Here is a 12,793-nt window from a genome sequence, read left to right on the forward strand (position 1 = left end):
TTTAAAAATTGACTAGTCGGTATTAACAATATGAATTGTTTATAATTTTGAAAGAGGTCCTTCGTAACCACATTAGGGAAATGAAATGAAATGGGGTTTAACGTCCTACTGTTCTGCTCCTATGCTGGGCTAATGAAGACGGGGCCACATTAGGGTTAGGGTAGAGAGTAACCCTAATAAAGATTACAGTGGGGTTAGGGTAACCCTATATCATAAATACTGTATCCACGAGGGCCAAGGTTTTATAAATACAATCTTTATTCGTAAACGCTGTGGTTACGGGGTAATCTTTATTCGTAAACGCTGTGGTTACATGGTAATCTTTATTCGTGAACTCTGTGGTTACAGGGTAATCTTTATTCGTAAACTCTGTGGTTTCGGGGTAATCATAATTCGTAAACTCTGTGGTTACGGGGTAATCTTTATTCGTAAACTCTGTGGTTTCGGGGTAATCTTTATTCGTAAACTCTGTGGTTACGGGGTAATCTTTATTCGTAAACTCTGTGGTTACGGGGAAATCTTTATTCGTAAACGCTGTGGTTATGAGGTAATCATTTAACGCTGTGGTAACGAGGTAATCTTTATTCGTAAAGACTGTGGTTACGGGGTAATCTTTATTCGTAAACACTGTGGTTACATGGTAATCTTTATTCGTAAACACTGTGGTTACGAGGTAGAATCTTTATTCGTAAACTCTGTGGTAACGGGGTAATCTTTATTCGTAAACACTGTGGTTACGAGGTAATTTTTATTCGTAAACACTGTAGTTACGGGGTAATTTTTATTCGTAAACTCTGTGGTTACGGGGTAATTTTTATTCGTAAACTCTGTGGTTACGGGGTAATTTTTTTTTATTCGTAAACTCTGTGGTTACGGGGTAATTTTTTTTTATTCGTAAACTCTGTGGTTACGGGGTAATTTTTTTTTATTCGTAAACTCTGTGGTTACGGGGTAATTTTTTTTTCGTAAACGCTGTGGTTACGAGGTAGAATCTTTATTCGTAAACTGTGTGGTTACTGGGTAATTTTTATTCGTAAACTCTGTGGTTACGAGGTAGAATCTTTATTCGTAAACTCTGTGGTTACGAGGTAGAATCTTTATTCGTAAACACTGTGGTTACGGGGTAGAATCTTTATTCGTAAACTCTGTGGTTACGGGATAATTTTTATTCGTAAACTCTGTGGTTACGAGGTAATCTTTATTCGTAAACACTGTAGTTACGGGGTAATTTTTATTCGTAAACACTGTAGTTACGAGGTAATTTTTATTCGTAAACACTGAGTAATCTTTATTTATAACCGCTGTGGTAACGAGGTAATCTTTATTCGATTTTGCTGTGGTTACATTTGTACTATGAGTTTAATTCTTAGCCAATGAAATGTCTAATTCTTAAAATATTTTAGTTCAACTACTCGTGAATAAGTCCCCTGGGTCCATACTTATGAAGACCTAAAACTTGTACAGAGAACTAACACGCTCTAGCGTTTCGGATAATCTGCGAAATGTATACCTAATAATAACCAGGTGGTTTTTGGTATATTTCTACATCTATGGTCGAACATACCTATGGACATGGTCAACCTTCTCGAAACCGACTAACTCGCCCAACAATTTTTAAATATCCCAAACTCTTCGTCCTTGTAGCTAACTCGCCCCGGACGTCCGTCAACAATGTCATTGTTCTAACTAGGGTATATGGTTGAAAATTTTTTACAAAGACGTTCGAATCGACGATAGACGGACGTTTAGACCATGCGGGTCTAAAGTCTTCTCGACACAAACTAGGTCAATCCGGGACTTACACATGGTTCAATTTTATGTCAATAATTCGCTTGCGCGTACAGCTCTTTAGCAGTGGGAGGAAACCGAAGGACCGGGAGAAAACCCAACAGGTTGGACAGGCCATCCTACTCCTTGTCACGTACAACCGAGAAATCGAAACCACGCCAGTTGACTCAATGACAGACCTTATGATACAGCGCGCACATGTTAACCATTCGGACATCCAACCCCCACACCAGAAATAAAAACATACTCAGTTATATGTACGATGGAAACCTGACGAGCCTTCTCATTTTACATCAACCAATAGAAAAGCACCCCATGTGAATGCTTAAGAGAGGAAGAATAACGTGTCTCTGATGTTCAGAATGCCATCAATAATTGTATATCTGAAATGAAAGGCTACGACGGATATTCTGTCGCCTCCCCTTCATCGAATTCCATGGAGGAGAACGGACCACTATGGATACCGAGGATGACTTGCATACGGTCTCCCTGCTTTTCGGACCATTCGAACGACAAGACGCCGTTCCTTACCCCACCCCTGTAATCCGCATGCTCTTACGTGTGTGTGTGTGTGTGTGTGTGTGGGTGTGTGTGTGGCGGGGTGGGCAATAAATTTTCGCTGCCCAGTGCCTTATCAGCCACAGCGACTCTCTAATTATAGAGGATATGTCGTTCGGGTAGATAGAAGATACATTCAATACCCACTGCGGATAAATTGCCACACCACCCGTATTCCCCGATGAGAGAAAGATAGAGAGAGAGAGAGAAATGGGGTTTAACGTCCACTCGACACAAACTAGGTCATTTCGGGACTAACATATGGTTTTAATTTTATTTCAATAATTCGCTTGCGCGTAGGGGTCTTTAGCAGTGGGAGGAAACCGGAGGACCCGGAGAAAACCCACGAGGTTGGACAGACGACCCTACTCCTTGTCACGTACAACTGGGGATTCGAAACCACACCAGTTGACTCAATGACAGGCTTTATGATACAGCACGCACGTGCTAACCATTCGGCCATCCAACCCACCCCTATCCCCCTATGAAGACGATATATGCCGGAGTCTTAAAGGTTGGAAAAATCTATTGATGGCATCTTTTTAATCCGATTGAATACGAGAGGGCATCGACCATTGGTGTAGTCGTTTTGTATGTCATTAAATTAGATAACGGGTTGGCAGTTCTCACTATAATAGCTAAAAACTAGATAATGTAATGGGAATTTGCTGAAAATTTCAGCCAAATTGGTCCACCCTGAACCGAGATTTTAGCGATTGAATTTTTGACATAGTCTCGATCATAATTACTAAAGTCGGTACGATGAAAAACATAGTCTCGATTATCCATTTCATGATTAAGTTATGAATGGAAGTCGAACAGCAAATCGGAACCTAATCCAAAAAACATCGCATACTAGCGATGACATCGAGAGTTGATTATGGTCTGGATAAGTTAATTAATGCCTAATTAATAATTTAGATAACATTTCAGGCCTAAAGAAAGACCTACAATAGGAAGATTTAGCTCTTGCATAATGTATGTTTAAATGCTAAATAATCAACGTGAATACATTCTGGGGTCGCTTAAGCCCAGAATAATTACGTATTGTCTGCCAAATGTACGATCAGTATCGGTGACGTTAAATGGGTTAAAACGGTCAGTGTTTGTGTCGAGAGACTTGACCTCTCCTCCAAATTCTTAAACCTACCCCTGGACCTAGAACTAACCCACATTCTCGTCAACAATCACGTGCCCTAGAGGTCGGGTGTTCGATCCCTGCATTGGCCGAGAAAGTTCATCCACATTTTCCGGCGTGGTTTCCCCTTGTCAGTGATGCAGGACGGAGGGCCTGACAAGGACAGATGTCTAGTCATTCATCCCAGATGTCTAGTCATTCGGATGAGACGAAAAGCCGAGGTCCCGTGTATACATTGGAATGCACGTAAAAGATCCCTTGGCAGTTGGAATTCGATATAAGAGTAGGCGATAGTGCCGCTGCCCGGGCAAAATTTCCCTCATAGCACACTGTATGGCGTATGCCCGTCTTCATTAGCCCAGTTTAGGAGCAGAACAGTAGGACGTTGAATCCCATTTCATTTCATTTCACGTGCCCTAACCCTATTTACATCTCGCGACCATGACAAAATCCGCAGTGGACGTTAATTGTTAGATTTTACCGGGTCAAAACCGGGGAATAGGCTTGGATTGGATATTAAAATGATTTGAGACGAATTGTCTTAACTTGTGACGCCCCATTAAACAACCACTCAGCTTATGAAAATCACTCCTATCCCTGGCAGGGATGTTTCATGCTACAGGTCCTGTCATACCCGGAAGATATGTGTCAACCATATCAGTTCATTTCATCTTTAGTTTATAACCTTTGATAATAGCTACCTGTCACGTGCAGTTCATTCATCAGCACAGGTATGACGAGTAGATGAAGGGGAGATAATCAGGTATAAAATACTATAATATCCACCTTGCCTTCTGGCTGATTAACCACTTAACGTGATTATATTACACCTAGATGAAAAATAATGTATAAAAGATCCACATCAGTAATAAATAGATAAGAGGGCAGTATGATATGTTGTTCAGACGCTGATAAATTCTGAACACAGAGGACAACCAACTTCGAGAATAGATCGCTACCTTGAATGGCCGCCATTTCGTCGGTGGGGAGTCAAAAGGTCATATCTGGATTTTGCGAAATTGTGCAGGAGAGCCAAAAATAGCATAGAGGTTAAGAATCAAAACCGTCACGTCAAAATCTCGTATTTCTGAAGCTTTTCTCAAATATTTATGTACAAAATGTATGTGAAGCCATTTAAACAGTATGTAAACTATCCGCGCATATCAAGCTCAACATCTAGTGCAGAAATGAGGAATGAAAGCTAGTTATTTGTAATTTTATACAGCAAACACGTATCTCAGGAAAATATTCACCTTTAACTGCTTCAATTTCATAGATTTCACACAGTAGAGGCTCAATAATAATTTCAATAATAGGTATTTAACCATAAAACAATACTGGCTTTTTTCGTTTGATGGGGATCACGTGGCTAAGTGGGTAAGACTCTAGCTCACTAGCCTGGAGGTCGGGTGTTCGATCCCTGCTTTGGCCGAGAAAGTTCATCCAGATTTTCCGGCGTGGTTCTCCCTTGTCAGTGATGCAGGACGGAGGGGCTGACAAGGAAAGCTGTCTAGTCGTTCGGATGGGACGAAAAACCGAGGTCCCGTGTACACATTGGCGAGCACGTAAAAGATCCCTTGGCAGTTGGAATTCGATATAAGAGTAGGCCGTAGTGCCGCTGTCCGGGCAAAATTTCCCTCATAGCACACTGTATGGCGTATGCCCGTCTTCATTAGCCCATGTTAGGAGCAGAACAGTAGGACGTTAAACTCCATTTCATTTCATTTCATTTTTTCGTTTGAATGTAATGCTTTGGTTGACACAAAGTTGATGTTTTCAAGGAAATACGACATTTTCGCTCTTAATATTTTTCTTTTTTTTTTGGAACACCCCATATACGAAATTGTGAAACAGTATCTATAAAACCTCTTTTTATTAGCTTAGAAATACGACAACCAGATGAAAATTCTCATTCTGAAGAAGCAAAAAAGTTAATTTCGCAAAATATGCCAGATACGACCTTTTGACTCCCCGCCGACGAATCCAAACTTAGTCATACTCTCCGCAGTGTTACATTTGATTTAGAGCTAATTCCACTTACCACTTCTGTATAGGAAGCAAATTTCTGTTCCAAATTATGACTGGTCAATAGTCCGATTAACAACCAATAGCTAACTGCGTAACAATATCATTACACTTTAAACAGAGCTCCAAATTGGACCAAATATGTTTATATAACGTTACGTCATGACTCACGATTTTATTATACCCAATTAACCAGTGCATAGCAGAATATTGCAGAAAATCTAATTGCGTGACAAACGAGGATATCAGCACAGATACAATGTAAACAATACCGTATGTAGAAGAAAAATACTTTCACCGTATACCTTAGAAGCGCAAGTATAAGAAGCCAATCCAGCAATGGCCAGAGAGGGATTTCTCGGGCCATTGCTTCAGGTATATGAAACTTAGTATACTCTGTTGTTATGCTATTTTACACCGTTTCGGCTCTGTCATACACACAACTATTTATTAAATGGGCATATACATAATGTTTTCGACTGATATCGCTGATTTATGACTTAAAATGTCGGTCAACTAGCTTAATGTATGTTCTCAAGTGGAGCTAGTTGTAGACAGACTGCGTAAGTTTAGTATGGCGCTTATATTCACACTGAGGTAGTCTTATAATCTTGGGAGAAAGAGTGGTGGTGCCATTGAGTCCAGTGGCGTCGTTTCGTTCCCACGTTTGACAAGGAGAAGGAAATGAAATGAAAAGGACCCTAACGTTCTATTGTTCTGCTCCTATGGGCTAATAAAGATGGGCATACGCCATACAGCTAGTGTGCTATGGGGGAAATTTTGTTCGGACAGCAGCGCTACGGCGTACTGAGACAACTGGTGTGGTTTCGATTCCCTGGTTGAACGTGGCAAGGAGTAGGGTCGTCTGTCCAACCTCGTTGGTTTTCTTCGGGTTCTCCGGTTTCCCCCCACTGCCCAAGGCCTCCTACGCGCAAGCGAATTATTGAAATAAAATTGAACCATGTGTTAGTCCCCCGAAATGACCTAGTTTGTGTCCCCTCTCTCTCTCTCTCTCTCTCTCTCTCTCTCTCTCTCTCAAAATATTGTTTTGTCAATAATGGCCAGTTGTACATTTGTGTTGACATTTTACATTTTCTTACTGAAAATATGGATGTTAAACCGGTTTCGACCCATCCGTCGGATGGACCAGAAAGTAGGGCGGTGAAATGAAATGAAATGGGGTTTAACGTCCTACTGTTCTGCTCCTAACCTGGTCTAATGAAGACGGAAGTAGGACGGTACTCTCCATATCAGTACATTTCCGATGTGCCCCCACCCTTTTTCATTCAGTAATTTGGAATTTAACTTCTACCATAAAAATACAATCGACAAATGCGGACATTTTAAATACTATTTTTAATATTAATTTTTTTTTATTTCAGAGAATGATAATAATAATAATAATCGTATATAAGAAAGCTATTTCAATTATTTTTTTCTCAACTTCATATTTTTTTTATTGATTTTTTAAAAAGATTATGTACATGTCAAGAATCAGTAAATATACCCCTTGGGTATTCGAAATTACCCCCCTGGGTAGGCGAAGTTTACCCCCTGGGTAGCTATGTTAGAAATCCTCGTTGTCACCAGGTATGTCCATGATGCTAAAGGCAGTTTTACTTAAACTTTAGTTAAAGATACATTAGTTACGAGTTTAATAAAGAGTTGGTCATTCTTGCTATAATATTTCGAAAATAGATGTTAAAAACAAAATATTGAAAATTTTATTCAAATTAGTTTATTCTGAGCCAAGTTATCACTGTTTGTAGTTTTGACAGGATGTGTGCATAGTGGTAACCAGGGTACTGGTACATTCCAGACTTAGCCTCGCTTTCCCATTTTTAAATTAAATTTTTAAAAAGCGAACCATTCTAATCTAGTTAAATCTCGAGTATCCGATGCCATGGAGAGTTGATTATGGTCTTGTTTTGTTAATAAATGTCTAATTAATATTTTATATCCCATTTCAGGCCTAAAGAAAGGCCCACAATAGGCAGATTCCGTTCTCGAATAATGCATTGTTAAGCACTTTGGTAATTATATATTCAAATGTAGATATTTATGTAGAATCAGTTAGGGAAATACAATTACTAAACAAAGCGTGGCGGGGTGGTGGGGTTGTAGCACGACAACATGACCGCGTGTTGACCGAAAACTACCCCTGTCCTTTATGATAATCGCTAACCTAAAGTTATGATCAAAATAACATAAACGCTAGATCATAAACATCGGTTTAAACAAATAAAGCCAATATAAAATAGTTCCTGTCGCTCAACTAAATATTTCACCATATGTTGTGCGTATTGCCGTTAGTTTTATCACTACGCGTCAGGCAAACACTCCTAATTACCGTAAAAATAAAAATACTCCCCTCGGGCAACACGCCAAGTCCTTACCTCCGTGGATGCGCATACTCATTACCGGTCGACGTTATGGTTGTAATAAAAACCTAGCTGGGGTTTTATTTTCATTGCTATTCGATTTCAACCGATTTAACCTCCTACATTCAGTTTTCGTTTAGCTTTGATTTCTCTCTGTCGCTGGACTAACATTCTTGGTCATCAAGACCCGTCTGTATGAAGTAAACAGTATGGTTTCTGCGACTGTTCGTGATGATTAAACTCATTAATCGAGGCTATAACTCTCGAGCTTAGAGGAAGCCATTAAGATCCAATGACAGCCCCTGGGAGTCATTGTTTGTGCTCGTGCCTTTAATTCTCAATTTAAAAGTAATATAAGGCGAAGATAACGACACTAGATAATCGAGTCGTAATCAGGGGAGCATAACGATCAAGAAATGTTTGTCGTAGTGACAGAGATTAGGAAGGTTTATTCCAATCTTTATAGCGAGTTGTTTAAGCTATATCCATGAAACAGAGAGAGAGAGAAGAGAGAGAGAGAGAGAGAGAGATGGGTTTAAAGTCCACTTGACACAAACCAGGACCCGAAGGAAACCCACGAGGTTGAGCAGGTGCCCCTACAACCAAGGAATCGGAACCACGGTCTTGAACTGGACACAAACACATGAACTTGGGGCACGTACAACCCCGCGGAATCGAAACCACGCCAGTTAACTCACTGACGGACCTTATGATACAGCGCACAGGTGCTAACCCCATTCGACCATCCACGCCCACGCCCCCCCCCCCCCGCGAACTACTAAACCTTTCCTCCGTTTTTAAGACTAAAGTACTTATTTCTCTGAATATCTTTTTTTTTTTTGAATAACATTCCATATTATCTTAGACTTATGATGACTGAAGATGGTCATTTTTTTTATTCTTCGTCGTCAACATCACCGCCCCCCCCCCCCCCCAAACAAAAAACAATAGAAAAACAAAAACGAAGGCTATGCGACAAAATGTCTGCGATTATTGCAGCTTCGCATCTTCGTCTTTCGGTAGTATATAGCGAAAACGGAGACTCGGAGACGCGACAAAATCAAGTCGAAGATGCGACATTGCCGTTTTAACCATCATATTATTGAAAATCCCACACTGATCAGCAATGAATATTCGCTTGGCCGCCACAATCACTGAAACTATTTATGCAATGTCTTGTCAAAACTTCAAACTTTCATGGAAGTAATTTGACCGATATTGTCAACTTATTCATCTATTTTTGAATTATTATAACAATAGAGATGATCTCTATATCTAATGTGACATAATGCATTTTTGTAATATGGATATTAATTTAGAGATTCTAACAGCTTTGGACTCCGGAACTTGCAATATTCTTGACTGGGCTAATGAAGACAGGCATACGTCATGCAGTGTGCTATGAGGGAAAATTTTGCCCGAAAAGCGACACTGTGGTCTACTCTTATATCGAATTCCAACTGCCGAGGGATCTATTACGTGCACGCTAATGTATACACGTGACCTCGGTTTTTCGTCCCATCCGAACGACTACACAGCTGTCCTTGCCAGACCATCCTTCCTGCACCACTGACACGGGGAAACCACGTCGGAAATCCGATGAACTTTCTCGGCCAGTGCAGGGATCGAACACTCGGTCTTGGTCTATAACATTTGTTTGAACATTCGGATGAGCTTAAAGTAGCTAAGTCTCTAACTCAATGCCGTATTTCGCTGGACATAACTGATTTAAAATTAGAGTCAAAACGCAAACAATTGAATGTAAATCAGTGTATATACAATCAGATTTCTAGGCCCCGAATATGAGCGATTTAGCTCCTTTAATCTTAATTACCATAAGGAGTCCAACATGTCACAATCGTCTGATAATAAAACTTACGGGGGTTGACCATCTTGATTTTTTTGCTACGCCTGATTTAAGGAATCTGTAGACTGAGACGCCATTTAAATAGGTAATTTCCCGTATTCATATCTATTTACTTCTCGACCCTTTTTTCTCGAAATCGTGAATATTCACCAAAACTTGACAGAAAATGTAAACGGAAACATTCTTCATCGATTTTAGCCCATAAAGTCCGAACAAAATGCTATACTAAAGACGCAAATAGTAGAAAAGAAATAAATTGTTATAAATAGACTCATTATTAGTCTTCATCCGTATGTGTGAACGGCACTATCTGGAGTTATCTCCCATATATCGTTTTCAAAATCAAATACCAGTTCCAAATTTCACTTAATAGAAGCAGACTGCCGAATACCTTATAATTTCAATAAATTTACCAAGTGTGAAATATTTGATACACCAGGAAGTAGAAAGAAATAATTATTTTAACGAATCCCTGATGATTAACAACCACAATGAACTGTAGCCTTGTGTGACAACCGATAGGTCAAGCCCCCCATCACACCAAAAAGGCTCAAACAAGTTCTGGAAAATCGTAAAACGGGTTGTAGTACGGGTAGAATCTGTACATAAAGTCTATAATACAATCATAAAAAGTCCTCAATACGCCCATCTCGTCATATCCAAGCTGTCCAGACCCGTCCGTAGTCAGATTTAACTCGTTTGTAACTCGTTGTATATTCCTCGTTCCCAATACGCCCGCAATTATTTCTACTAGTTCTAATTAGTTTGTAACCCTATCACCCCGTTCAGACAGACGTGTGCAATCCCGTCCTTACGCGACAATACGACATTTTTACGCGACATTACGACATTCTTAATGTCGTGGTGTCGGGTGAAAATCTCGTAGTGTCGAGTTAAAAATGTCGTGATGTCGGGTTGTCTTCAGTTGCCAGCTATAAACGTATTAGAACTGTTCTTTTATATTACACAGGCGTTCACGGGGATTGTCGCGCGACTGTTTAGTCACAGATTTACTGGGGATCTTACTTACCGCTCTGTAATGTTTAAAATACAGATGCTACGTCATCCTTTGACGTTGGCGTAACATTATTTCCAATATTGTACGGGCAACTTGACATTCGTACATTATCTATACTAGATGAGATATTGGACTCGCGTGACGTATTTCATTGAAAAGCACTTGCGGGACAGTGTCTGTATTTTAAAGTTGCAATTTCATATTTTTAAGTTTATTAAAATAAAGCCTTAAAATAGATGGTATCTATAAAACAGTCCTACCTTGTTAAAGAATAATCCTATTAATCCTATAATTCACTATAGCCAGTTGAGAAATTGGCAAAAATATCATTTTCATCTTCAAATTCAAACGCTTGAGGACAACTACTCCATGGTGGAGAATAGAAAACAAGGGAGGTAATTGGGAGGTAATTGTGTTATTATTTCCGGTGTAAATGAGTTTTAAGTGTGAGAATGACACCTATGATCGTATAATAGTGAGTTGACAACCTATTGAGCAAAAGACATAGAAATAATTATGTTTTGACTTTCTTAGAAAATATGAAATTGTAACTTTAAGTTGTTTAATGGTCTCGAGCGTAATATGATTATTGAAACAACACCCGGCTAACGCCTCGTGCAGTATCAATATATTACTTAATGTCTCGCTCTCGACCATTAAACTATACTTAAAGCCCATCTAGATAAATATGGATTTGCTTTCGTGAATTTCAATAATAAACTTATTATAAAGTAATTAAAAGTTTAAAGCGACAAGTCTAGATTGTCATTAATCATCCCGGTTTTTCGTCCCATCCGAACGACTAGACAGCTCCCCTTGTTAGGGCCTCCGTCCTGCATCACTGACAAGGGGGGAACCACGCCGGAAAATCTAGATGAACTTTCTCGGTCAATACAGGGATCGAATACCCGACCTCTAGGTTAGCGAGTCGGAGTCTTACCCACTTAGCCGCCGTGACCCCTCTGTTAATATATACATAATGTAACAGGTGGTCGCATATACTTAGAAAGAACACAATATCCAGTCCGATCATAATCAATAACTAAACCACTGTAGCCTAATCAGATATCATAACCTTCGTTTCAAATACATAAAGGCCAAATGAAGTTCAGTGGCTGTTTCTCACTAACGCCCTTTCGATTGATATTTTTCTATTTTATATGCTGCGCTATTTAGCGGTCGGTATTTTCATTCATTTTGAGGGACATTTTCAGATACGTTTTCCAAGATACCACTATATGGCTCAAAATACGAACGATTCGACCTCATATAAAGATACATTATGTAATATTTTGATAAAGAGTTGGCAGTTCTTGCTATAATAGTTAAAACCAGATAATGAAAAATGAATATATTGAACATTTAAGTCACATTAATTTATTCTGCTGGACGTTAGGGCTGTTTGGAAAAAAGCAGAGTCTCGATTGTCATTGCTACCATTGATACGATACCAAACAAAGTCTCGATTATCTATGTTTTTAATTAAATCATTAACCGGCATAGAGAGTTGATTAAGGTTTGGACAAGTTAGCCCTTGAATAATGCATCCTGTAAACCATCCTATATTAGCAATCTAGAATAGAAATTAGTAATTTCTCTAACTTTTTCCCAAATTTTCGTTGGATTGAACGTTTTCTACCACACATGGAGGTTCATCATGAATAACTTGAAATAGACGAGCTGGAAGTAGAGACGATTAAACATGCAATTTTTCGCCCTAAATTTCAAACTAATCCACCTATTCAAAATCATGAATATTCACCAAAACCTAGCAGAAAATGTATTTTCAAAACTCTTTTCTTCAATTCTACGCCACAAAGTCAACAAAGATCGCCATGCAAAAGGGGGAAAAGAGAAAGGGGGAGAAAGACTAAAAATAGCTTTGGCCCTTGTTTCATGTAGAAATAATTGGTGGGCTGTATCCATTTATAGATCGAGTTTACTGACATCATTATCGCCCTTTATTTAACCGAACATATCCACGAATCATACAACAGTATATAAAAAGACTATATGAC

Source organism: Patella vulgata, chromosome 6 (assembly GCF_932274485.2).
Source record: "Patella vulgata chromosome 6, xgPatVulg1.2, whole genome shotgun sequence".
NCBI lineage: Eukaryota > Metazoa > Mollusca > Gastropoda > Patellidae > Patella > Patella vulgata.